General features: G+C 41.8%; 1 long non-coding RNA gene across 1 annotated transcript; it reads right to left on the bottom strand.

Moving 5' to 3' along the window:
- Window positions 1–514: 514 nt before the first annotated feature.
- LOC123331941 lies at window positions 515–2,947 on the bottom strand. Its single transcript, XR_006548753.1, has 3 exons — window positions 2,810–2,947; window positions 2,081–2,155; window positions 515–675 (listed from the first exon to the last, which is right to left on the bottom strand). It is a non-coding gene; the product is annotated as an uncharacterized LOC123331941 (long non-coding RNA).
- Window positions 2,948–24,123: the final 21,176 nt, after the last annotated feature.

Below are 24,123 nucleotides of genomic sequence, written 5' to 3'. Positions count from 1 at the left end.
TTCCCATGAAGTGATGGGACTGGATGCCATGATCTTCGTTTTCTGAATGTTGAGCTTTAAGCGAACTTTTTCACTCTCCTCTTTCACTTTCATCAAGAGGCTTTTGAGTTCCTCTTCACTTTCTGCCATAAGGGTGGTGTCATCTGCATATCTGAGGTTATTGATATTTCTCCCGGCAATCTTGATTTCAGCTTGTGTTTCTTCCAGTCCAGCATTTCTCATGATGTACTCTGCATAGAATTTAAATAAGCAGGGTGACAATATACAGCCTTGACGTACTCCTTTTCCTATTTGGAACCAGTCTGTTGTTCCATGTCCAGTTCTAACTGTTGCTTCCTGACCTGCATACAAATTTCTCAAGAGGCAGATCAGGTGGTCTGGTATTCCCATCTCTTTCAGAATTTTCCACAGTTTATTGAGATCCATACAGTCAAAGGCTTTGGCATAGTTAATAAAGCAGAAATAGATGTTTTTCTGGAACTCTCTTGCTTTTTCCATATTCCAGTGGATGTTGGCAATTTGATCTTTTAGCAAAATAAAATTCAGGTCCACACAGCTTCATAGCAGAATTTTCCAAGCATAAAAAGAATAGCTTATATCCAAACTTCTCAAACTATTCCTAAAAACTGAGAAGATGGAGTATCTCCCAATTCATTCTACAAAGCCACCATTATCCTGACACAAAAACAAGACAAAGACACCATCAAAAAGAAAATTAAATGCTAATATTTCTGCTGAATACAGATGATAAAATTCTTAACAAAATATTAGAGAACCAAATTCAACAACACATTGAAACCATCACACTCCATGATCAAGTTGGAGTTATTCCAGGGGGTACAAAGATGGTTCAATATCTACAAATAAAAAAATTATATGATTATCTAAATAGATGCTGTAAGACCATTTGGCAAAATCCAATATTCATTCATTACAAAAACTCTCATCATACTTGATATGGAGGGAATATATCTGAACATAATAAAGGTCATTTATAACAAACCCAACTAATATATTCAGTGGGAAAAAGCTGAAAGCTTTTCCTCTAAAATCAGGAACAAGGTAAGGATGCCCACTCTTGCCACTTCTAAAATAATGGATGTTATAGCCTCAGTAATCATTCAAGGAAAAGAAATAAAAGTTATCCAAATTTATAGGAAGAAGTAAAACCGTCACTACTTGCAGTTGACATGATACTATATGCAGAAAACTCTAAACCACCACCAAAAAAACTATTAGAATTAATAAATGAACTAAAAATTAATTCAAGCCCTAAATGAAAGACTAGAAGCTATGAAACTCCTAGAACAAAAACATAGGAAGAGCACTCTTTGACATAAATCATAGCAATATTTTTTTCATCTGTCTCCTAAGGCAAAAGAAACAAAAGAAAAGAATGAAATCTAATTAAATTTAAAAGCTTTTCCACATCAAGCAAAAACATTTACAAAATGAAAAGACAATCTACTGAATGGGAATAAATATTTGCAAATGACATGACAATAAGGGGTCAACATACAAAATATATAAACAGAGTATACAACTCAATATTTAAGAAAAAAAATACTAAACAATGGGAAGTTCTGAATTTATCCAAAGAAGATATGTAGAGGACTAATAGGCAAATGAAAAAATGCTGAACATCACTAAACATCAAAGAAATGGAAATCAAAATCACAAGAAGATATCACCTCACACCCATCAGAATGGCTATCATCAAATCAAAATGTCTGAAAATACAAATGTTGGCAAAGATGTGGAGAAAAGGAAGCCCTTGTACTTAATTGGCGGGAATGTAAATTTGTGCAGTCACAAAGTAAAACATCATGGAAGTTTCTCAAAAAACTAAAAATAGAACTATCATGTGACCCAGCAATCCCACTCCTGCTGCTGCTGCTAAGTCGCTTCAGTCGTGTCTGACTCTGTGCAACCCCATAGATGGCAGCCCACCAGGCTCCCCCATCCCTGGGATTCTCCAGGCAAGGTTGCCATTTCCTTCTTCAGTGCATGAAAGTGAAAAGTGAAAGTGAAGTTGCTCAGACGTGTCTGACTCTTAGCAACCCCATGGACTGAAGCTTACCAGGTTCCTCTGTCCATGGGATTTTCCAGGCAAGAGTACTGGAGTGGGGTGCCATTGCCTTCTCTGATCCCATTCCTAGGTAAATATAAGAAGAAAATGAACACTAATTTGAAAAGATACATGAACGTCAATGTGTATTACAGCCATATTTACAATAGAAAATATATGAAAGCAACCAGTGAACAAGACACACATGGTTCCTGTCTTCATAACACTAGTATGGGATAAGCAAGCATTTGAACACTATAGTAATCCTTATAAATAATGGCAGATACATGTTCGTTGAGATGGGAGAATTCTCCCAGCATATTGTATAGAAAAGGATGGCTACAATATAACATACAGTTTGATTCAATTTGTCTAAATTAAAAAAAAAATCACTGATGTATATATGCTCATCCAAATATAAGTGTATTACATATATATTTAGCATTATACAACATATATAATATATATGTTATAGATATTTAGATAGAACAACAAAGACAAAACATTAACAGTATATATTTCTATTGACACACTTATTGATGTTCTCTAATTTCATTTTTATACTTCCTTTTGAATTTCCATATTGCTTTGCCTCAAGTATATATTTACAGTTAGAAACCATTAATAATGCTCCTTCAAAGCAGAGTAACCCAGACATTAAATTAACATATGCCTAGCTGTCCCTTCAAGTTCTTCTCTTTACCTTTAAGGCCATGTTTCTTCACAATTTGCCCATCATACCTTATTGCAGTCATATTCAACGCATGTATAACCAGCTTTCTTGGGTCTCAGTGCCTTTACATTTTCTCCCCCACTGTCTGGGAAGCACTTTCACACCTTTTCACTTGGTGATCTATCTCCTTTAAGTGGTTCAGGCTTCATCTCAGGTGTCTTTACTTAAAAGTACCCTTCCCCAACCTCCTTGCCATCAGACTATGACAAATGCCTCTCCTCTTTACCACCACAGCCCAGTGTGGTTTGTGTACTGTGAACCAATTCATTACATAAATAGAATTATAAGTTTAATATTGCTTTCCTCCTTTTCCTGCCCTGTTCTCTCTCAACAGCAGCTCATCACTTCCTAGTCTCATCCTCACTCACCTGGTCCCACTTGCACCAGCCTCCTTGTTCTATTGGAAGGACACAGACAATACCAATCGGGGACTTTTGCCCTGGCTATTTCCTCTACGCAGAATTATTTCCCCAAGATAATCACAAGGTCAGTCCCTCATGTCTTTAATTAAGTCTTTGCTCAAATGTTCTGGATTAAAAAGGCCTTCCCTCACTAACCTCTGGGGAGGAAAAACTCCCCATTTCTCATAACTCATAAGGTTCTCTCTATACTTTATAATTCACTATTTTGTCATTAATGTTAACCTTCCATCTTCCCTAACTAGAATGTAAGCCCCATGAGAGCAGGGTCATGGATATTGGTTAGTGATGTGCCCCTTGTACCCACAACAGTGCTTGAAACATTGCAGGGGGTTAATTAATACCTGTTAAGTTGGAAATAAACATTACACCAAAGAATTTATGTCCATTTTTACAATTTAATAAAAACAAATCCAGACTAATATAAGAAGAAATTGATTTGAAATTACTATGGTGATAGGGTAATCTCTCATACTATCAAAGTAATGCTGCAAATTCTCCAAGACAGGCTTCAACAATACTTGAACCAAGAACTTTCAGATGTTCAAGATCGATTGAGAAAAGGCAGAGGAAAAAGATCAAATTGCTAACATCCTTTGGAACATAGAAAAAGGAAGAGAATTGCAGAAAAATATCTCTTTCACTGACTACATTAAACTATCCGACTGTACGGGTCACAAGAAATTGTGGAAAATTCTTAAAGAGATGGGAATACAAGACCATCTTACCTGTATGCAGGGCAAGAAGCAACAGTTAGAACCAGACATGGAACATCAGACTGGTTCCAAATTGGGAAAGGAGTATGTCAAGAATGTATACTGTCACCCTGTTTATTTAATTTACATGCAGAGTATATCCTGCAAAATGTTGGACTGGATGAAGCCCAAGATGGAATGAAGATTGCCTGGAGAAATATCAATAAACTCAATATGCAGATGACACCACTCTTAAGGCATAAAGCAAAGAGGAACTTAAGAGCCTCTTGATGAGGGTGAAAGAGGAGAGTGAAAAAGCTAGCTTAACTCAACATTCAAAAAATGAAGACCATGGCATCCAGTCCCATCACTTCATGGCAAATAGATGGGGAAACAATGGGAAAAGTGGCAGACTTTATTTTCTTGGGCTCCAAAATCACTGAAGATGGTGAAATTAAAAGATGCTTGCTCCTTGGAAGAAAACCTATGACCAACCAAGATAGCATATTAAAAAGCACAGACATTACTTTACTGACCAAGGTCTGTAGGTCAAAGCTAAGGTTTTTTTATTAGTCATGTATTGATGTGACAGTTGGACAATAAAGAAAGCTGAGTGTCAAAGAATTGATGCTTTTGGACTGTGCTGTTGGAGAAGACACTTGGGAGTCCCTTGGACTGCAAGGAGATCAAACCAGCCAATCCTAAAGGAAATCAGTCCTGAATATTCATTGGAAGGACTGATGCTGAAGCTGAACCTCCAGTAATTTGGCCACCTAATATGAAAACTGGCTCATTGGAAAAGATCCTGGTGCTGGGAAAGATTGAATGCCAGAGAAGAAGATGACAGGGGATGGGATGGTTGGAAGGCATCACCAATTCAATGGAATTGAGTTTGACCAAGCTGTGGGAATTGCTGATGGACAGAGAAGCCTGGTGTGCTGCAGTCCATGTTACACAGAGAGTCAGACAATATTGAGTGACTGAACTGAACTGTTCGTAATAGGGAGAATGCTTTGAATACAAGTTCTTCACATGTCTCAAAATAAAACAGAAAAGGATGTTTCTTTAACATGGAAGGATAAAGAGGGTAAGCAGCAACTCTGTGTGTGTGTGTGTTGTGTGTGTGTGTGTGTGTGTGTGTGTGTGTGTGATGGGGCAAGTGGTAGTTATGGATGAGCAGACAGCATGATGGAGCAGTTTAACAGGAAGTGTTTCTCTCTGTAGTGAGTTGACTCCCAAAATGAGCTACTAAGTGAGACAGAAAAGTCTGACTCTTAGTGCTTGCTCAAGCTTAGGGGAAAGCTGAAGTTTAGAGGAGAGAAGCTTGGCTGAAGTTTAGTCAAGCCAAGTCAGTGGGTATGTTATGGATCATTGTGAGCACTTGGCCAGTCTCTGCTGTTTTTTAAAAGAGGTACAGTCTGTCCTTAGACTGTATTTTTGTTACTGAAATGGTAAGCCCATGTGCCTGATGCAAAATGAGGCCCTTAAAAACTAAACGTTAGAGTTTGGAACAGAGACAGGTTTATTACACTTCATACAAGGAAATGGGTGGCTTATGCCCTAAGAACCCAAAGTTATTGAAAGTTTTCAGTAAATCCATTCAAAAACAAATGTTAGAGAGAGTTGAGGTTAGTTGCAGACTTCTTGGTGTTAGACCCTTTGTTCTTAAGGTCAGGTCATGGTCAGGTAATGATGTTCCTGTAAATCTCTATCAGATGAATGTTATTCTCTCTCCTGACAAGAAAGGGCAAAGCCTCAAGGCATAATTTTCACCCTGAAATGTCCCAGTCCTGGTTAAGGGGAAGCAGATCTCAGTCAGCAGCTCCTTCAGGGCCAGGTTCCCACATTCTCTCCAGGTATCATTCCTGACAGAGCCAGGCACCCAACCCAATAGGTCCTCAGTCTCCTCAGGCTGTCCAAATAGGGAGACTAGTTCTCACAAACTGAGACCCAGAAAGACGTCCACTGCTAGTAGGTCGCAGAGACAGGGATGGGGGAGAGCTTCATAGCTCCTCAAGGCCTGGGCCAAGGCTAGTGGAGGGCCTGAGTGAGGGCTCTGGAGCACTACAGGATATAGTGCCCAATCTGTTCCCTGGGCACTCGAGAACACCTGCTGACCCAAAGCTGGATGAGCTTCAAGGCCTCTAGAAGAAGGCCTGAGTCTGCTTCTTATCTTACTCTCCACCTGATGACCACCACACCACCCTTGACTCAATCACTTCCCCACTGGTCCCTCATTGACAGTAATTTGTGGGTAGGGCCACATGTGGTGCTGACCAGTAGTTGAGTAGGACAACTAACGGTCACTCATTGACAATTGGCTGCTTGTGAATGGGGCCCTCTGAGGCACCAAGCAAGGCTGAGCAACACTTGTTGCCTAGGAACAGGGTGGGTTGAAAGGAAGCACATTAAAGGCTATCTTCTAAGGACTGTGCTCATCCTGCTCTGTTCAACTGTGAATAGAATAAGAATCACTGTGAGGTTAAGGTTGTTCAAAATAGTTTTAAAGGTGGTCTGGCCTTCACATTCTTGTTGGCTTTGAACTATCAGCTATACTATATGCTGAGAATGTGGTCAAGTGACAGTTGTTGGAAGGGCATAGAGATAAGCACTGCTGACAGGTATGCCTGGGAATACAATGAAAAGAATGATGTGCAAAAGTTAAATTAGCATGTGAAATCAAAATCTGAGGTTGGAAAGGAGTCAATCAAAAAGATTCCAGCATGTTGGACCCAAAGTGTCCTTCTGTAACAGAGCAGCATGAGCACAGCCCTTAGCAGGTACCCATCACTGTGCCTTATTACTCTGCATCCTGTTACTAGGCAACAGGTCTTGCTCAGCCATTGGTCAGTGCCTCACTGGGCCCCGCCCACAAGCAACCAACTATAAATCAGCTACCTACTGGTACTTGTCTTGTTCAGCTATTGGTTAGCACCACAGTGGGCCCTGCCTACTGGTAACTGTCAGTGAGGGACCACTGGGGAAGTGATTCAGTCAAGAGTCAGTGGTGCAGTGATAATCTGACTCTTCCCTTTGAGGACCTTACTTTTTTTTTTTAATTGAGGAATGTATTTCTAGTAGATGGGGCAAGTTGAGTTTCCTTACTCAATATGAGAGTTGAAGTGTCCCCAACAATATTAGTGGAGGAGACATTTAACACTCTTTTTTCTGATGTATAATCTTATGGAGACTGTGTATTGACCTTGGGGCAACAGACTGAGGATTCACCAAGTCTGGGGGTCTCTAAAGCTCATTGGAGTAGAAAAACATCCAACCTGTTCTTAATTATATTTTTCACCTTAAGCTTTTGCTCTTAAGTTCCTTAAGCCCCTCAAGAATACCCAACAAGAAGAGGGTGGTCTATAGTTGAAGTGACTACAGCTACTTCTGCTGCTAAGTCACTTCAGTCGTGTCCGACTCTGTGCGACCCCATAGATGGTAGCCCACCAGGTTCCCCCATCCCTGGGATTCTCCAGGCAAGAACACTGGAGTGGGTTGCCATTTCCTTCTCCAATGCAGGAAAGTGAAAGTGAAGTCGCTCAGTCATGTCCGACCCTTAGTGACCCCATGGACTGCAGCCTTCTAGGCTCCTCCATCCATGGGATTTTCCAGGCAAGAGTACTGGAGTGGGGTGCCATTACCTTTTCCTAGTTGAAGTGACTAGAGGACTCTAAATTTCTGAAGTGGGATGTAAAGTGTTTTTCAGAAGTTCATAGAGGGCTGGAAGAGTCAGGAGTGTTGAAGGCAGATATATAAGTCAAAGAATAAAGGGAGCTGAAGGAAAGTCTGAAGGTCATGAGAAGAAGTACCATGCCCCTAAATCACCACTCCCCAGAATCAGACACACAGAGGTATCAGTATTGGGAAAGCTATATCATGGCCTCCCTTAGCATCCACTAGCCCATGCTGATGGGCAAAGTGGTACATTGTGATGTCTAATTCCCTCAAGCCACCATTGGCTAGGGGAGTGCCTAGCTGACCAATCAAAATGAAGGGTGTGGCTCCTCATTGTCCTGAGAAGGTATATATAGGGAGGTCAGAGGCAGAGATTCTGGGTTAGGCCACTTCATGGTATCATCATGACTAAGGTAACAAGGAAGCCACGGCAGCCAAGAAGAGTTGCAATGCAGTTAGCTTCAAGGATGAAAGGAAGAAAGAAGACCCTTTGTCAACGGAGAGACAGAGGCAGTGTGAAGGTAAGATGACTCCATCCATGCTCCCCATGTTATTCGTTGACTTTGCTGCCCAAGTCCTCTACACTGCCCCTGCCTGGCACAAAAGCCCTCATCAACCCACATCCCTTTTCATGAAGTCTCCCTTCCAAATCAGTTTTTATGCTCTTTCCTCAAAACTAGTAACCTTCCCTTGCCTTTACAGGCACGAAAGATGGCCATAAGGTTCAGAAGACCTCTACAAGGAACCCTGAAAAAGAAAATCTGATCATATGCCACTCAATCGAAGAAGGTGAAGAAAACAAGAAAGCCAAAGTGTTTTTTCTATTCCTATGCATGCAAGAAACTAAATCAAAGCAAAAAAAGGTACAGAAATAAGAGGCAGAGTCAAAGAAGGAGGCAGAACCAAAAGAGAAGATAAGCTCAGCTGCCCCAGAATGAGATACCCCGGAGAAGTACAACCTGGGCAGCCGGTAACTGAATAGAAAAGGTCAGACAGTTTAGAATTGTGTCTCCAGAGGTCTGCTTTCTTAGAAATGGCCAACCAGGAAAAGACTGACTCTCACACTAACATAGTAAACTGATGGCTGCAATTAAAATAAAGATCAGTGAAAAGATGATATTTGTGTGTGGCGGGGTGAATTTTCTGATGGAAGGGAGGGAAAGAAGAGAAGAGGTGAGCACCTGAAAAGGGAGGGATATGGGGTCCCGAGAGATTGGGTGAACAGACCCTCAGGTCCCCAGTTAGCCAGGGTGTAGAGGTCTGGGCTGGGTCAGGAGTCTGCATTGAAGATGGATAACCCTGCTTAACAATTGATCTCAGCGGCAAGGAGTAGTGGTGTGGTGTTACTGCCTTTGGGGTGCGGAATGACAATAGGGTCTAGACTGCCAGAACCTAGATGGGAAGAGGGTTTCACATGGGGATGGTGAATGTGAAGCTCCCCCTGAATGTGAAACTCTGACTGTGAATGTGAAACTCTGCCCCAGGATGGGCAGAAATCACCTCCTGGCCTCCTACCTCATAATGGGGTTTGTTGCATCACTCGCCTATGCTGTCAGCTAAAGGTGCTCAAGAGGCACAAAATGCTGATACAACTAAAACCCACAACTAGCACTCCCAAGGACTAAAATGATGTTTGGAGGTAACAAATCAAATTCAATTAGGCCACTGTTATGCTAAGAAATCGGTGGGAGAAATGTGTTCCCAAAGGCAGGGCAGTGGGTGTGGCCCAATCCCAGTGCTGATGACAAACAGGATCACCACCCACAGAGAATTTTTTTATTGGGGAAGGCACTATGCAGTTTGTGGGATCATAGTTCCCTGACCAGGGATTGAACCTGTTCCCCTTCTAGTGAAAACATGGAATCCTAACCACTGGACAGCCACGGTAGTTTGTACAGAGACTTTTGATACAAGTATTAATATAACACTGAGTAAAAGCTGGTCTTTCATTTATCACCATACCCTAGAATTTCTAAATAACGACAGTGGTAAAACATTCTTCCCCAATAAAGTCTTTTGTTAATCCATGTTCTATAAGTTTATCATGGTTTAAAAGTAAGAGTATGAAGTATTTAATTTGGTATTAACTTTCATTTTGAAATGTTTAAAAAGGCTCCAGGAGTAGTCAATCAAATGTGGAAATATGTAAGGCAGAGTCTCTGACCAGAGGAATCCCATTTGTCTTCAGAAAATAGTTTAGAAAAAACTAAAACACAGAGTTTCACCATCAGCATCAAAAGAGTTGAGTTCAGATTTTAAGTCAATGATATGGTATCTTTTATCTGGACTGCAGCTCCCTAATTAAATCTTTCTGGTACTTTAACTCCTGGAAGACCCAGTGGATGATTCCAAGTCAGTCACTGAATGTGATTTAAAATCAATAAGAATGAAAGACCCCCTGGGTGTGCTGTCCTTTCAAAGGAAGTGGGAGCACTTTCATGCCTTGCCTGCAGAAAATTAATTACCTAAAGCAGCTACCACGATGATATGGACAGAGAGACCATATATCTACATATAGGTCAGTACTGTGATTTCAGATCTGCATATATAATCACCATTTAACACTATCACACTTTAACACCTGCAGTTTGACTTACTGAAATGCTTGCTGTTATAGGTGAAGGCAATCGATTGCTAGGCCTGAAGAGCTGAAAATGAAAGTCGTTCAGTCCTGTTGGACTCTTGGTGAGCCCATGGACTATACGGTTCATGGAATTATCCAGGTGAGAATCCTGGAGTTGTTAGCCTTTCCCTTGTCCATGGGATCTTCCAATCCAGAGATGGGACCCAAGTCTCCAAAATTGTGGTTGGATTCTTTATCAGATGAGCCAAAAGGGAAGCCAAAGAATACTGGAATGGGAAGCCTATCACTTCTCCAGCAGAACTTCTGAACACAGGAATCGAACCAGGATCTCCAGAATTGTAGATGGATTCTTTCCCAACTGAACTAGCAGGGAAGCCCTGAGGTGGACCAAAAGCAGATGTTAGAGGACCTTGTTTCCCCAAAGTAGCCCTGGTATATATTTAAAAATACACTGATACACTGTCACTTTCCAGAAAGAGGTGAGGATGCATAAAGTTTAAAAAGGATCCAAGGACACCTAGGGTTAAAACAAAAAAAAAATATATAAATAATAAGTCATGAGTTGAGAAAGGATATATCCAAAACATCAATATCAGTCGCCTGTAGCTCTCCTGGAAAAGGACGGTATATTGTGATTCAGACATGTCAAATCCTATTGCAAATGCTCTTTTGGGTTTTGTGGTGGCAGTTTTTGCTCATTAGCACTTACAAAGAGTAGTACAAACTCTTTAGACTTCCACTTTTACAGGTTCCCTATGAATAGATTCCAACTGACCTCTCTAGCTGTGTCCATAACAACCTCTGTTGACTAATACAATGATTTCCCTAAGACCTGCTTTCCTCTATGCCTGTGTCCATCCTATCTTCTGTGACTCAAAACTAGCAACCATCTAAGGCCAGCCTAATGGTCACCTCCCAAAGAAATTTCCTCAATCATTCTCTTGAGTATTAATTTTTTCATGTTTTCTAATCACTTACTGTTTAATACATGCAGCTTTTATGATAATTTTTGAGTATGTATCTTATCAGAAATGCATGCCGGAGAGGTAAATGGATTAGAAATCAACAGTGTGGTGATATAGTATTATCAGAAGTTGAATTATATAAGACTGTAAGGGAGAGAATCACTCTCTTCTGCCATGTATGTCTAAGAATTTGTTTGAAAATAGAGTAAAAACCATAAATTAGAGACTGGATCAGAAGTCAAAGGAATTTAAATGAGAAGCTTCTTTTATCAGTGGTCAAGAGTAACATCATGAAGGCTACCCATTTGAATGACACTGAAGGCAAAAGCCAAAAGAGTGCCCATGAACTCATGATAAGAGCACAATACTGCTGGCTCAGAGGCTTCTCTTGTTTGGCAGAGGTTTATATTCTAAGAGTGAGAACACATCTACACAGGACCACATCCACATATCAGCAGGAATCAAGTGGGAGTCCCCAAACTCTACATGGTCTTGGCAGGTCCCTCATGCCATTACCTTTCCTACAGGCTTGTCACACATTTCTGCCTTGAGATGATCATGATTAAATTTTACCTTGCTCTTTCTTCAATTAATCACAGTGGGCAAACTAGACATCTGAATGCAAAAGAATGAAACTGGACCCTTACTTTATACCATACACTAAACTCAAAGTTGATTAAAGATTTAAATAAATGTAAGATCTGAAACTATAAAATTACTAGAAGAAAACATACTGGAGAATTTATACAGATCTATCTTAGAAATGATTTACTGTGTGCTACACCAAAACACAGGCAACAAAAGGAAAAAATAGAAAAAGTAGGACTCAGTTTAGTTACATTGGTCAGTCGTGCCTGACTGTTTGTGACCCCATGGACTGCAGCATGCCAGTCTTCCCTATCAGTCACCAACTCCCAGAGTTCACTCAAACTAATGTACATTGAGTCTGTGATGCCATCCAACCATCTCATTCTCTGTCATCCCCTTTTCCTCCTGCCTTCAATCTTTCCCAGCATCTTGGTCATTTCAAATAGGTTAGTTCTTCCCATAAGGTGGCCAAAGTATCAGAGTTTCAGTTTCAGCATCAGTCCTTCCAATGAATATTCAGGACTGATTTCCTTTAGGATGGACTGGTTGGATTTCCTTGCTGTCTAAGGGACTCTCAAGAGTCTTCTCCAACACCACAGTTCAAAAGCATCAATTCATTGGTGCTCAGCTTTCTTTATAGTCCAACTCTCACATCCATACATGACTCCTGAAAAAAGCTGTCTCCCCCAATCAACACGTCAAAAACACATCTACATAGAAGCTGAACTGATGATTACCAAATGGGAAGTTGGGAGGGAGGAGGGATAAATGAGGAGTTGAGGATTAACTTATACACACCACTATATTTAAAATAGATAACCAACAAGGACCTACTACAAAACCACAGGGAACTTTGCTCAACATTCTTTAATGACATAAATGGGTAAAGAATTTGTAAAGGAATAGGTATATGTATGCATGTGTGCCTGTGCTCAGTCATTTCACTCATGTCTCATTCTTTGTGACACTATGGACTGCAGCCTGCTAAGCTCCACTCTCCATGGATTCTCCTGGCAGGAATACTGGAGATGGTTGTTATGGCCACCTGAGGGGATCTTCCCAACCCAGGCATTGAACCTGCATCTCCTGCATTGAAGGCAGATTCTTTACTAACTGACCCAAGTGGTAAGCCCAAATACATGTATATGTAAAGCTGAATCACTTTGCTGTACACCTGAAACTAACACAACATGGTAAATCAACTATACTCAAAAAAAAAAAAAAAAAAAAAAGAATACATCAACATGTGGAACAATTAATTCAAAAGACTAATTGGAAAATGGAGAAAGATTCCTAAACCTAGGCTTTATTAAAGATCCACAGGGGATAGGGTAAGAAGGGAAAAGAGCATTCAAGTCCTGACCTGTGCCCATGGGAGAGGACTCAGAATATAAGGGAGATTACGTGGGTGGAGATCTGCTGTGGGTGTGAGTGGTTGGGCCATATATTGGACACGCCAGTCCTGCGGTCTGACACAGGGAAGACAAGTGCCCTTAGCTGGTTACAGGGCCATGTGGACTAGCAGGAGGACTGTGGGAAGCCTGGACGCCCCCCTCCAGAAGCATGTGCTCAGGGCTTGTTCCCAAGTCAGGGTGAAGAGGACTGATTGAGACCACACTTGTGGCTTCCCATTTTCCCCACAACTACCCACCCCTACACATGTCCTGCTTACTTCATGTGGCTGCTCTGCACTGGAGCAGGGGCTGCCATGACGAGGCAGAGAGCTGGGATGTGGGAAGCAGACGTGCATCTGGCCCAGGGTGGCATCTGTGTGGGACAGCTGGATCCATGCTCATGGAGGGTACTTACACAGGCAGCCCACCGGAAGAAGTCCTGATCTCTGATGGAGGCCAGACTGCCACAGCAGATGACCCAGTATGTGCCCAGAGCCCATGAGGGCCTCACCTGTCCAATAGAAACCCTCTTCAACAGGGTAGGGCAGCAGAGGCAGGGGGAACTGATCAGTTGTGAGGGACCAAGGGGTCTCAGACCAGAGGCTATGTTTAAGCAGGGTGGGAGAAGCTACTGCTGGTGCTGGCACAGGTGGCACATTGGAGGTAGTGTGGACCTCTGTCAGCAGCCAGCCTATAGATTGGCTCCTTTTTCCAACATGCCCAGGCCCCTCTTGTCCCTCTGTGGCAATGATTGCAGTGCAGGGAGAGGGGAGGGCACATACTTAGAGGGAACACAGGTAGGTTTGGCCTGACAATCAGGACCTCTGCTCCAGAAACTTGGGACCCCTCCCTGCCCACAATATAGCTGAGAAGGCCAATGAGAATAGAGGAAGTCTGTGCCTCATATCTGGCTTTAGCCCTGGCACCACAGATCTCCTCCCAAGGTGATAGCTGATGGCACACCCTGAGGAAAGATGTGACTTGTGGTCCATCAAATCCTGCCCCACTCTGGGTACCGCACAGACTGTACAGTCATGTTCCCCTACAAGAACATCCCATCAAGACCGTAATAGATAATTGATGCACTTTAATTCAGAGAGGCAGAAAAAAATGGGAAGGACTGATGCTGAAGTTGAAACTCTAATGAACTTTAATACTTTGGCCACCTGATGCAAAGAACTGATTCATTTGAAAGCACCCTGATGCTGGGAAAGATTGAATGCAGGAGGAGAATGGTACAACAGAATAAGATGGTTGGATGTCATCACTGACTCAATGGACATGAGTCTGAGTAAACTCTGGGAGTTGGTGATGGATAGGGAGGCCTGACATGCTGCAGTCACGGGGTTGCAAAGTGCTGGACATGGCTGAGCAGCTGAACGGAATTGAGAAAAATGGGAAGACAGTAGGACTGGTCTTCATTGAAAGACTGTGAGACAACCTCTGACAAAACAACCAAAAAACAGAGGTATATAAAGTACTAGGTAAAGATTCAGAAGAATTAGTAATGATAATGATAACTGAATTAGAACAAAAACAAACAAACAAATAAAAAAAAAAAACACCATGAAAATTCTAACATGAAACTTGAAAAAAGAACCAGAGCTGAAGAATACAGTAACTGATATGAGAAACACAAAAAGTAAACAGCAGATTAGATAATACATCAGTTAGTTCAGTCGCTCAGTCGAGTCCGACACTTTGCAACGCCAGGAATTGCAGCACACCAGGCCTCCATGTCCATCACCAACTCCTGGAGTTCACGCAAACCCATGTCCATTGAGTTGGTGATGCCATCCAGCCATCTCATCCTCTGTCGTCCCCTTCTCCTCCTGCCCCCAATCCCTCCCAGCATCAGAGTCTTTTCCAATGAGTCAACTCTTTGCATGAGGTGGCCAAAGTATTGGAGTTTCAGCTTTAGCATCATTCCTTCCAAAGAAATCCCAGGGCTGATCTCCTTCAGAATGGACTGGTTGGATCTCCTTGCAGTCCAAGGGACTCTCAAGAGTCTTCTCCAACACCATAGTTCAAAAGCATCAATTCTTCAGTGCTCAGCCTTCTTCACAGTCCAACTCTCACAGCCATACATGACTACTGGAAAAACCATAGCCTTGACTAGACAAACCTTTGTTGGCAAAGTAATGTCTCTGCTTTTCAATATGCTATCTAGGTTGGTCATAACTTTCCTTCCAAAGAGTAAAGATCTTTTAATTTCATGGCTGCAATCACCATCTGCAGTGATTTTGGAGCCCAGAAAAATAAAGTTGACACTGTTTCCACTGTTTCCCCATGTATTTCCCATGAAGTGATGGGACCAGATGCCATGATCTTTGTTTTCTGAATGCTGAGCTTTAAGCCAACTTTTTCACTCTCCTCTTTCACTTTCATCAAGAGGCTCTTTAGTTCCTCTTCACTTTTTGCCATAAGGATGGTGTCATCTGCATATCTGAGGTTATTGATATTTCTCTCAGCAATCTTGATTCCAGCTTGTGCTTCTTCCAACCTAGCGTTTCTCATGATGTACTCTGCTTATAAGTTAAATGAGCAGGGTGACAGTATACAGCCTTGACATACTCCTTTTCCTATTTGGAACCAGTCTGTTGTTCCATGTCCAGTTCTAACTGTTGCTTGCTGACCTGTATATATGTTTCTCAAGAGGTCAGTCAGGTGGTCTGGTATTCCCATGTCTTGAAGAATTTTCCACTGTTTATTGTGATCCACACAGTCAAAGGCTTTGGCATAGTCAATAAAGCAGAAATAGATGTTTTTCTGGAACTATCTTGCTTTTTCGATGATCCAGCAGATGTTGGTAATTTGATCTCTGGTTCCTTTGCCTTTTCTAAAACCAGCTTGAACATCTGGAAGTTCACGTTTCACGTATTGCTGAAGCCTGGCTTGGAGAATTTTGAGCATTACTTTACTACCGTGTGAGATGAGTGCCATTGTGTGGTAGTTTGAGCATTCTTTGGCATTGCCTTTCTTTGGGATTGGAATGAAAACTGAGCTTTTCCAGTCCTGTGGCTACTGCTGAGTTTTCCAAATTTGCTGGCATATTGAGTGCAGCACTTTCACAGCATCATCTTTCAGGATTTGAAACAGCTCAACTGGAATTCCATCATCTCCATTAGCTTTGTTCATAGTGATTCTTCCTAAGGCCCACTTGACTTCACATTCCAGGATGTCTGGCTCTAGGTGAGAGATCACACCATCGTGATTATCTTGGTCATGAAGATCTTTTTTGTACAGTTCTTCTGTGTATTCTTGCCACCTCTTCCTAATATCTTCTGCTTCCGTTAGGTCCATACCATTTCTGTCCTTTATCAAGTCCATCTTTGTATGAAATGTTCCCTTGGTATCTCTAATTTTCTTGAAGAGATCTCTTGTCTTTCCCATCCTGTTGTTTTCCTCTATTTCTTTGCATTGAACATTAAGGAAGGCTTTCTTATCTCTCCCTGCTGTTCTTTGGAATTCTGCATACAGATACTTATATCTTCCCTTTTCTCCTTTGCTTTTCACTTCTTTTTTTTTTTCACAGCTATTTGTAAGAATGCATAGTAGTGGAAATCACCAATCAGAGAAGCTAAAAGAAAATCCAACAAAAAAAATGAGAACATTTTAAGATACTTATGGATAACATTAAGCATATCAGCATTCATATTATAGGCATCTCAGAAGGACAAAAGAGAGAGAAGATGGTAAAATGTATTTGATGAAATTATGACTGAAAACTTTCCAAACCAGAAGAAGGGAAGAACCAAGTACAGAACCACACAGAGTATGCAACAAGGTGAACCAAAACAAACCCACACTAACATATAGTATAATTAAAATGGCAGAAGTAAGAAGTAAAGAGAGTATTTGAAAGGCAACAAGAGACAACACAGAATCATAAAAGGGATCTCCTGTAAGGCCATTTGCTGAATTTTGTATAAAAACATTGCAGGCCAGAATGGAGTGGCATGATATATTGATATTTAAATTGTGGAAAGAGAAATATTTACAACCTGTTTTATCTCCCCAGTAAGACTTTCAATTCCAAATTGAAAGAGAAATAAAGAACTATTCAGTTCAGTTGCTCAGTCGTGTCCCTATCATACCGACCCTATGGCTTGCAGCATGCCAGACCTCAGACACACATACATACACACACACACAATGGGACATTACTAAGCCACAAAAGAGAACGAAAATCTGCTACATGCAACAACATGGATGGGCTTGTGAGGTATTTTCATTAGTGAAATAAGTCATATTAGAGAAAAAGAAAGACAAAGACTGTGTAATATCATTTATATGTGGACTCTAAAAATACAACAAACTACATAATGTAAATGACCAAGACTTGCCCATGAGCCTCCAGGAGTTTCCAGCGGAGGCATAGGTCAGTGGTGGCCTGCTTCAGGGTTAGGGGCGCTGATTGCAGCAGTGCAAGCAAGGGACCTTTTGAAGGAGGTTCCATTATTTTCTTTACCTCTAGGATAGTTTGGTCTCAGGTCAAATAAAAGGGAGGGAACACAGCCCTGCCCTTCAGCAGAAAATTGGATTAAAAATTTACTGAGCCTGGCCCCACCCATCAGAACAAGACCCAGGTTCCCCCTCAGTCAGTCTCTCCCATCAGGAAGCTTCCATAAGCTTCTTATCCCTCTCCATCAGAGGGCAGAGAGAATGAAACTCACAATCACACAAAACTAAACTACTGCACAATTGCACTCATCTCACAAACTAGTAAAGTAATGCTCAAAATTCTCCAAGCCAGGCTTCAGCAATACGTGAACTGTGAACTTCCAGATGTTCAAGCTGGTTTTAGAAAAGGCAGAGGAACCAGAGATCAAATTGCCAACATTCACTGGATCATCGAAAAAGCAAGATAGTTCCAGAAAAACATCTATTTCTGCTTTATTGACGACACCAAAGCCTTTGACTGTGTGGATCACAATAAACTGTGGGAAATTCTGAAAGAGATGGGAATACCAGACCACCTGACTGGCCTCTTGAGAAACCTATATGCACATCAGGAAACAATAGTTAGAACTGGACATGGAACAACAGACTGGTTCCAAATAGGAAAAGGAGTATGTCAAGGCTGTATATTGTCACCCTGTTTATTTAACTTATATTCAGAGTACATCATGAGAGACGCTGGGCTGAAAGAAGCACAAGCTGGAATCAAGATTGCCGGGAGAAATATCAATAACCTCAGATATGCAGACAACACTACCCTTATGGCAGAAAATGAAGAGGAACTAAAAAGCCTCTTGATGAAAGTGAAAGAGGAGAGTGAAAAAGTTGGCTTAGAGCTCAACATTCAGAAAACGAAGATCATGGCATCTGATCCCATCACTTCATGGGAAATAGATGGGGAAACTGTCAAATGCCGGGGTCTGGCCCCGGCTGATCCAAGGTATTCGAAGGAGAGATGGCTTCGGCGACCTATTTATTTATTTATTTATCAAAGATATAAAGAGTAATAAAATGAGGATAGCTCAGTAGGAAAATTCAGCAGAGAAAAGAGGCTGAGTAGCTTGGTTTACGCGGAAAATCAATATAACCTGTGACACCAGGTTAGCTCTGACCACGGAGGCCGCAGGCGCCCTCTCGAATAGCGGAAGGTGCCCCACCTTAGACACCTTCTCGGGTGAGCCTTAAAAGCCCAGGCAAATAAATGGTCGCAGAGGACCTCCGCACTCCAGATGGAGACTCAGCTGGAAGTTAAGGAGTAAAATGACATGGGGAGACCAAGCTTTGGTGAGCAAGGTCCGTAGCTTTATTTTCAACAGGGGTTTTTATACCCTAAGTTATGCATAGAGGATAATAGGGGATGCAAAGTCAGCAGTCTTTGATCCTTATCAAAAACCAGGGTTTCTATCCTGCAAATTTATCATATACAAATGGTTTAGGTGATTTACATCATCTTCTGGCCAGAAGGCCTATTAACATTTTATGACTCTTGACAAAGACTTATTTTCTCTAAGAGTAACTATTTTAAGTTTTGGCACCATCCTCTGAAGGTGTTAGATAAAATTGCATTCCTGTAGGGTGGATGTGTAATGGGTTTACAACAAAGGAAAGAATTTATTACCTTAAGGGTCTAAAGTTGCTAACACCAAGGCCACTAATTATTTTTTCTACATACCAATTATATTAATTAATACATATTCAAGGATACAATACAGGGGATGTGAAAACTTGGCAACAAGCATTGGCTCATCAATGAAATCTTTTACTAGTTTTATTCTGACAGTTTCTAACTCTCTGAGAAGCTCTAAGCTATTTGAATATCTTAAGCTTCCCATGCCTCTCGAGGCTGGGAGACTGTAAACAATCGTATGCATAGCTGTAGGAGTCCGGGTAAACTTGTCAGGCGAGTTAGAGAGCTATCTGAGGGGTTTGGATTTAAACACTCCTAATTGCCCAGGAACTTTATTAATTGGAGCTGTAAGTTAACTCTTTGACAGACAGAGCGAGATGGTGGTGGGGGACAGCCCCCAGTAAAGTCAGAGGTGAGAGCACAAAGCAATAAAGTAGGCATACTCTGTTTTTTTTGGGGGTAGATGCTTGAGAATATCCAGGGGGACTCCTGAGGCTCGATCCCGCCTTTGCATATGCCGAGCCTCCTTCCTCATGACCTTTGTCATGAGTGGAATGCCTCACCGGCTCCCAGCAGTCAAACTTTATCTTTTGGGGCTCAAAAATCACTGCAGATGGTGATTGCAGCCATGAAATTAAAACACATTTACTCCTTGGAAGGAAAGTTATGACCAATCTAGATAGCATATTCAAAGGCAGAGACGTTACTTTGCCAACAAATGTCCGTCTAGTCAAGGCTATTGTTTTTCCAGTGGTCATGTATGGATGTGAGAGTTGGACTGAGAGGAAAGCTGAATGCCTAAGAATTGATGCTTTTGAACTGTGGTGTTGGAGAAGACTCTTGAGAGTCCCTTGGACTGAAAGGAGACCCAACCAGTCCATTCTAATGGAGATTAGTCCTGGGTGTTCTTTGGAAAGAATGATGCTAAAGCTGAAACTCCAATACTTTGGCCACCTCATGCGAAGAGTTGACTCATTGGAAAAGACTCTGATCCTGGGAGGGATTTGGGGGCAGGAGGAGAAGTGGACGACAGAGGATGAGATGGCTGGATGGCATCACCGACTCGATGGATGTCAGTCTGAGTGAACTCTGGGCGTTGGTGATGGACAGTGAGGCCTGGCGTGCTGCAATTCATGGGGTCGCGGAGAGTCGGACACGACTGAGTGACTGAACTGAACTGAACCAATCTGATCACATGGACCACAGCCTTGTGTAACTCAATGAAGCTATGAACCATGCAGTGTAGGGCCACCCAACACAGGCAGGTCAAGTAGGAGAGCTGTGACAAAACGTGGTCCACTGGGGAAAGGAATGGCAAACCACTTCAGTATTATTGCCTTGAGAACCCCATGAAGAGTACGAAAAGGCAAAAAAATAGGACACTGAAAGCTAAACTCCCCAAGTCGGCAGGTGCTACTGGAGATCAGTGGAGAGCTAACTGCAGAAAGAATGAAGAGACAGAGCCAAAGCAAAAACAATACCCAGTTGTGGATGTGACTGGTGCTGCAAGTTTTCAGTCTGTCTGCCCTCTGATGGAGAAGGTTAAGTGGCTTATGGAAACTTCTTCATGAAAGAGACTGACTAAGGAGGAATCTTGGTCTTTTTCTGATGGGCGGGGCCATGCTCAGTAAATCTTTAATCCAATTTTCTGTTCAAGGGCGGGGCATGTTCCCTCCCTGGTCAAATATGGTTGAGGTAATGAAGATAATGGGACCTCCTTCAAAAGGTCCCATGCAGGCACTACACTCGGTGCTCCCAACCCTGCAGCAGGCCACTGTTGAACCATGCCTCTGCCCAAGACTCCTGGACACTCACAAGCAAGTCTGGGTCAATCACTTTTGGGGTCACTGCTCCTTTCTCCTGGGTCCTGGTACACACACGTTTCTGTCTATGCCCTCCAAGAGTCTGTTTCCCCAGTCTTGTGTAACTTCTGGCAACTGTATGGTGGGGTTAATGGCGACCTCGTCCAAGAGGGCTTATACCATACCCAGGTCTACTGCACCCAGAGCCCCAGCCCCTGCAGCAGTCCACTGCTGACCGGTACCTCTGCAGGAGACACTCAAACACAGTTCTGTCTCAGTCTCTGTGGATGCTCTGGGTCCTGGTGCACACAAGGTTTGTTTGAGCCTTCAGAGAGTCTCTGGTGAGTATTGGGTTTGATTATAAATGCAATTTTGCTCATCCTACAATCTTGCTGGGGCTTCTTTGCCCTTGGACATGGGATATTTTGTTTTGGTGTGATCCAACATTCTTCTCTTGATGGTCATTCAGCAGCGAGTTGTAATTTTGGAGTTCTTTCAGGAGAAGTTGAGTGCATGTCCTTCTACTCTGCCATCTTGGAGAAAATGTTGAGAATGGAGAAGGTTATACATGTGTGGACACAGGGAATAGATGGGAGATATCCATACCTTCCTCACAATCTTGCTGTGAATCAAACTGCTCTAAAAATAATGACCTTACAAATGAAACAAACAATAATCATTCACGTGTCACTTATTTTGTCAAAGGCTTCTAGGGCACCCAAAGTTGAATAAGCTACATCCTTGATCCAGTTGACTGCTCTCAGATCCTTCTACTCTTCTACTTAAAATTCTCTCATAGTTTCAGGGTACAGAGGGTAGTGGAAGTATAAAAGAGAAGCACAAAGATGATCCTTTTTTGTGACAAAATAACTCCATATCTTGACTGTGCTGGTAGTTACATGAACTTAATACATTTGACCACATATCCAGGCACTATAGCTAAGCCAATGTGACAAATAAAGTTGACTATGACAGGGACTGAGGTTTATAAATTGTCTTTTATTGTGAGCTTTGTTGGATAAAAATAAAATGCTCTAAAGAAATGAGGGAGTTGATTTGAAAAAACGATTACAATAGGTAAAATGAACAAAATCTGAACGTGTCTCCTAGTCAGCCAGAAAAGAATCTTATTTTGTAGCAAGGAGTTAACAAATGTCCATCTAGTTAAAGCTATGGTTTTCCCAGTAGTCATGTATAGATAGATATGAGAGTTGGACTGTAAAGAAAGCTGAGCGCCGAAGAATTGATGCTTTTGAATGGTGGTGTTGGAGAAGACTCTTGAGCATCCCTTGGACAGAAAGGAGATCCAACCAGTTCACCCTAAAGGAAATCAGTCCTGAATATTCATTGGAAGGACTGATGCTGAAGCTGGAACACCAAACTTTGGCCACGTGATGCGAAAAACTGACTCATTTGAAAAAACCCTGATGCTAGGAATGATTGAAGGTGGGAGGCTAAGGGGACGACAGAGGATAAGATGGTTGGATGGCATCACTGACTCAATGGACATGAGTTTGACTAAGCTCCGGGAGTTGATGATGGACAGGAAAGATTGGCATGCTGCAATCCATGGAGTAGCAAAGAGTCAGACATGACTGAACAACTGAACTGAATACTGAACTGTGTGAATGTAACAACAATAACAACAACAAAAAAGCAGACCTACAGATATAGAGGACAAATTAGTATTTATCAGTGGGGAGTGGGGAGGGGCAAGATGCCAGTATGGGGTTAACACATACAAACTACTATGTGTAAAATAGATCAGCAAGGAGGACATATTGCACAACACAGGGAAATATAGCCATTTTTTTTATAACATTAAATGGAGTATAATCCATAAAATAGTGAATCACTATGCTGTATACTGTTACTAATATTGTAAGCCAATTATATTTCAATTAAAAAAAAACAAAATGAAAATGCAACTTAAAGAAATGGAGATAGGTTTTACATATCATACATCTGATGAGGCATTGTTGTTGTTGTCATTTAGTCACTCAGTCATGTCTGTTTCTCTGCGACCCCATGGACTGCAGCATGCCAGGCCTGGGGTACCTGTCCATTACCAACTCCCGGAGCTTACTCAAACTCATATCCATTGAGCCAGTGATGCCATCCAACCATTTCATTCTCTGTCATCCCCTTCCCCTCCTGTCTTCAATCGTTCCCAGCATCAGGATATTTTCTAATGAGTAAGTTCTTCCCATCAGGTGGCCAAAGTATTGGAGTTTCAGCTTCAGTCCTTACAATGAATATTCAAGACTGATTTCCTTTAGGATTGACTGGTTTGATCTCTTTGCAGTCCAAGGGACTCTCAAGTCTTATGCAACACCACAGTTCAAAATCATCAATTTTTTTTTTTTTTGAATGCTGGTGTGTGTGTGTGTCATTTGCTGGATTGTGTCTGACTCTGCCACCCCATGGACTGCAGCACACCAGGCTTTTCTGTCCATGGAATTCTACAGGCAAGAATACTGGAGTTAGGGAGCCATTCTCTTCGCCAGGGGATTTTCCTCACATAGGGATCAAACCTGAGCCACCACGGGGGCTCACACCCATCAGAATAGCTATCATCAAAAAGACAAATGAAAGTAAGTTCTGTCTGGAGGGTGTGGAGAAACGAAACTCTCCTGCATTGCCAGTGGGAATGTAAATTGGTGTGGCCAGTAGAGAAAGCAGTGTGATGTTTCCTCAGAAAATTAAAAATATGTACAAGTATATTATTCTGCAATCTCAACTCTAGGTATCTATTAGGGGAAATAAAATCAGGATCTAGAATAGATACAAGCAATCTCATGTTTATTGCAGCATTATTCACAACAGACAATAAGCAGAAACCAACTAAATGTCCACTAACAGGTGAATGGATAAAGAACGTATGAGATATGCATACAAAGGAATATTATTCAACTTTGAAAGGAAAGGAAACCCTGTCATATGTTACACTATGGTTGAAACTTGAGACAATCATAAGTGAAATAAACCAGTCACAGAAGGAGAAATACTGGATGATTCCATCTATATAAGTTATCCAAAGTAGTCAGACTCAGAGAAGCAGATGGTAGAATGGTGGCTGCCAGGCTTTTGGGGAGTTGCTTTGCAATGGGTA

The sequence above is a fragment of the Bubalus bubalis genome, chromosome X (genome assembly GCF_019923935.1).
Source record: "Bubalus bubalis isolate 160015118507 breed Murrah chromosome X, NDDB_SH_1, whole genome shotgun sequence".
In the NCBI taxonomy this organism is placed as follows: Eukaryota; Metazoa; Chordata; class Mammalia; order Artiodactyla; family Bovidae; genus Bubalus; species Bubalus bubalis.
This window is presented reverse-complemented; position numbering and strand designations above follow the sequence as displayed.